Here is a 4,722-nt window from a genome sequence, read left to right on the forward strand (position 1 = left end):
AATTGGAGATGGTTTCCAAGTATTCTTCCTTCTCATTCTCAAGTTGAGTTATTTCCTTCTTATGGTGTTCAACCTGTTTGCACAGCTCTACACTTTTGATACACAACTCTCTGTAGGTAGATGCCAGTTCTTCAAAGGTTACTTCACCATCACTCGAGTCTTCATCAGATCCCCATCTTCCTGTCAAAGCAGTCACAAGATTTGCAGCCTCCTCTGTTTCACTCTCATCAGACCAAGTGGCATCCAGACTCATCTTCTGTTTCCCGAGGTAGGTTCCACATTCAGTCCTGATGTGTCCATACCCATCACATTCACAACATTGTACCTCTTTTCCTTCTTTGGGCGTCTCATCTGATCTTGTTTTCTTACCAAAGCTGTTGGATTTATTGATGTCAGATGCGATGTTCTTGACATTGCCCTTTGCTCTCACATCTACCTTTTTCATCAGTCTGTTGAACTGTCTTCCTAGCATTGCTATCTCATTTGCCAGTTCTTCATTAATATCTTGACAGCCTTCCTCATCTTCCTCTTCAGTGTTTGACATAAATGCTATGCTCTTGGCCTTTTTTTCAGCTCCATCATATATTCCCATCTCAAATGTTTGGAGGGATCCAATTAGCTCATCAACTCTCATATTTGAGATGTCTTGAGATTCTTCTATGGCTGTTACTTTCATAGCAAATCTCTTGGGGAGTGACCTGACCATATACACTCAACCATCAAACACCCAACCACGCAACCAATTCATGCCACACGCTCAAACTCAAAACCAGGAACCAAACCCTAACCACCAACAATCATACGCAAACACCACATTTGTGTATAGGTCGGATGATTCATACGATTCAATCTCATGCCATCATAGCTCCCCGCTTATAAACACTCAAACATCCAAACGCCACAACATCCAACCATTGTTTGACTTTATTACACCACGGGAACCATTGCTTCGTTTCCAAAACGATTCAATATCCTAATTCGGGCAACTATAGCATCCACAAACCACCCAACCACAATGACCCAACTACGACAACATGGACACCGAACTTAATTACATCAACGTTGTTGGTGGCAACACCCCCAACTATTGGGGAGAAATGATGACAAATTTATCAAATACCGTTGGACCTTCCACCGGACCTTCACACCAGCCACCATTGCATCATGTCAGCACCCAAAGACCCCAAACAACTAAGGGAAATTGTGGGAGACCTCGAAGGCAGGCTAACGCATCTGGATGTGGAACATAGGGGCATTTCAATCGGGCGAATCATTGATTTTCTTCTCAATTGTTATGTATTTTAACTTTATATCATAATATTAATAATTATTTTTCATTTACCGATTTATTTTATTTATTTATAAGTACTCCCTCTGTCTCATAAAAAGTGTCTCATTTGTATTTTTTTCTCTGTCTCAAAATAATTATCCTTTTGAACTATCAATGCAGTATTTATTATTATTTTTTCACTATCATACCCATATTTATTAGCTTTGAATTTATCCAACCATTCTTTTAATTACAATTAATAGGAATATTCTACTAAATGGTATTAGTTTTATCTTCAAAATCAACACATTCATTCATTTTCTCAAGAACCGTGAATTGTTCAAATATGACATTTTTATGAGACGGAGGAAGTATAAAATATAAAAGTAAAGAAAAAAATATATAAAATTTGTGTCACATACAATGATGCATGCATATGATTTATACTATATAGAAAAAATATAAAAAATATATAGAAAAAAATATGCGGTTCGGTTTGGTTCGGTTGACTTTTAGAAATAAAACCAAACCAAACCAAACCAAATCAATGCGGTTTGGATTGGTTCGGTTGGTTCGGTTTTTTACAATATTTTTATTTAGTCATACATACACCTATAGAGAACAACGTAACTTTGTGTTTAGCCATTCATACATTAGTAAATAACATCAAAACTCATCATATTTAGAGAAAAACTTCTCATTCAATATACAAAAAGTTAGATTATAATAAAGTGGAATAAAAAATATATATAAAATAGTAGCATAAAATAATATCAAAAATATTATAATAAAACATAAAAAACATATGAGAAGAGAGATTAGAGAAGATGAAAAAAAACATAAGAGATGCGAGATTGAGAAGAAATGTGCGATAAAAGTGTAATTAGAAGATAAAACAATAATATAAAATATGAAAAAGAAAGAACATAAGAGAGGACATATTCTAGTAGAAAAGGTGAAATGTACATGGCAAAGAAGATGAAAAGAATGTGTGGTACTACTAGGAGAGATTTAAGAATGTTGAAATTGAAACCCTAAGTGTGAGTAAGAGAAAATCGTTTGTAATTGTAAGGTTAAGACATATTAGGTTTGAGTTTTGGATTCGATGTGGGATAAGTGAAGTTTAGATGGTAACATAATGCGGTTTGGTTTGGTTTAGTTCGGTTTGCAAAATACAAACCGCAAACCAAACCAAACCGTGCGGTTTTGTTAAAAAATGACCCAAACGCATCCGAACCAAATGCGGTTTTTGGCGGTTTCGGTTTGGTTTGGTTTAGTTTGCGGTTTTCTATTGGGTTGGTTTGGTTTTGAACACCCCTAATTTATAGTAAGCATGCACCAATTGCATTGGCTACACTGCATGCATGTGTCAATGATGATGTCGTCTCTGCTCAATGACAAAATGCATGCGTCAAAGGGACCGAGGCATGGTTTAAACTTTACCCGAAACATAATTATTTTAGTAAATAAATTGATATTATGATTATTTTAAAAAATTAAATTAAAATAGTTGATTATTTTTTTAAAAAAAACTGAAGAGAATCCTCCACGTAATTATCAAATTCATAATTGTTAACTTTTATTCGAACCCCTCCCTTGCACACTAGGTTTTTTGTTCGTCCACTTTTTTGTAATCGAATTCCTTCGTTAAAATGCAACAAACATTCAGTAATCAGATTAAGTAACCAAAAAGGTGAAGAAAGAACTAGTAACAATATTTTATTCTTTAAGTTAAACCTTAACCATATCACAATGTATTATTCCATGGTTATAACCATTTAAGAACAACAATTACAATGACAATCATTGTCTTCGCTATGACATTTACCATTTGCAGCAAATGTATTACATTCTCCCATGCAATTTAAGCTGCAAAAAAAACTCTTCCATTTCTCCTTGCAATAACCAGGTATAATTCTAGTACAATCATCTGCCTCTAGCATTCGCACTTCATTTCCTGCACAAAAAAACAAATCCAATTCATCCTAAACACAGTTAGTTAAAGAAAACAAACTCCTTAAATTTCACTAAAACTAAAAAACAATATCATAACTCATACCTAAATGAATTGAGAAAATCAGCAAAACAATGAAAAGGATTTTCATATCTTTGATTTTTAGAAGAAACGATACAACTTTCAATGCTGTTATTTCATTAACTGGGATATATATATATATATATAAACTAAAATATCAAACTACTTAATTAGAATTATTTTTATATTAAATAGAAATAGTATATTAATAAATTTACTAAATCATCAAATTATTTATCGTTGATACGAATATAGTTCTTATTGATTATATTTTCATAATTACAATGTGAATCAAATATTAAATGTCCATATCTGTACTGTAATTAATATATTCAAATTCTTTATGATAAAATTAATACATTTTTATTTTCAACCTGCTATATATCTTTATCAATCACATAAATAATACCCCTCTATTTTTTATTATAAATCGTTTTTGATTTTTAAGAAATGTAATAATTGTGGTATAAAAAAGAAAAATTATAAAATGTCTTATAAAATTGTCCTTCATTAATAGTATTGAAAAGACAAATTAATATAATTGAAAAGAGAGAGAATAATAAATATTTAAGGATATAATAGAAAAAATATTATTAATTATTTATTGATATTATAAAATGACTTATATTATGGTATAAAATATTTTTTTTTAAATGATTTATAATAAAAAATGGAGGTATAATAGGTAGTATTACATATTATTAAGTAAGTACTATAAATTGTTTGGTACATTTGTTAAAAGAGGAAAAAGAAAAAGGGATGCAAATAGAAAAAATCTCTAAAAATTTAGAAAAGGGCTATCATGGAATCATCTAAGAGAATATCTTGAAATCCATCACTTAGTGAAGTCATGCGCCATGTCCCTTATCAGAACCATAATTCTTCAAAGGATGATTTTGGTCAACTTCGAAAAATAGACAATTAATTATCTATACATAAATATTGGCTTAAATTTATGTATGTGTAACGGGTGTCTTAAAATCTAAATTGTTTGGTCAGATGAGTTAGACTATGAATTGGAGAGGAAAACGATTTGATAAAGACATCGAATCATAGTTGCAATTGATCTGATATGTCTAATGTAGAAACATACATTAAAGGAGGATCCTGCCAGCCATTATCAATGTTTTATAGGCACTCATTTTTGAAGGGTGTCTATCTGAGATCAAGCATAAGTTAGGCTAAGAAGCAACATGCAATCGGAGATTTTTTAGGAAAAAACTTCATCTCTCAGTAGTCTCCCCTTCAACTAGTGCAAAGGCGATTAGAAAAATGTTGTTGTTGTCATCTTTGGCCACTGCCATCAGTAGCATTAATTTATATTTCCCGTACAACCATGTACCACCAATTTATATAACAGGTTTAAAGAAAGCAAAACCTTTGATGCATGGTTGATACGCCCAGAAGAGGCAGTGGA

The 4,722-nt window shown here is 31.9% G+C and overlaps 1 long non-coding RNA gene across 1 annotated transcript; it reads right to left on the bottom strand.

Moving 5' to 3' along the window:
• Positions 1–2,964: 2,964 nt before the first annotated feature.
• On the bottom strand, positions 2,965–3,425 carry LOC127092680 (uncharacterized). Its single transcript, XR_007792258.1, has 2 exons — positions 3,330–3,425; positions 2,965–3,227 (listed from the first exon to the last, which is right to left on the bottom strand). It is a non-coding gene; the product is annotated as an uncharacterized LOC127092680 (long non-coding RNA).
• Between the last annotated feature and the right edge of the window lie 1,297 nt (positions 3,426–4,722).

Source organism: Lathyrus oleraceus, chromosome 6, assembly GCF_024323335.1.
Source record: "Lathyrus oleraceus cultivar Zhongwan6 chromosome 6, CAAS_Psat_ZW6_1.0, whole genome shotgun sequence".
In the NCBI taxonomy this organism is placed as follows: Eukaryota; Viridiplantae; Streptophyta; class Magnoliopsida; order Fabales; family Fabaceae; genus Lathyrus; species Lathyrus oleraceus.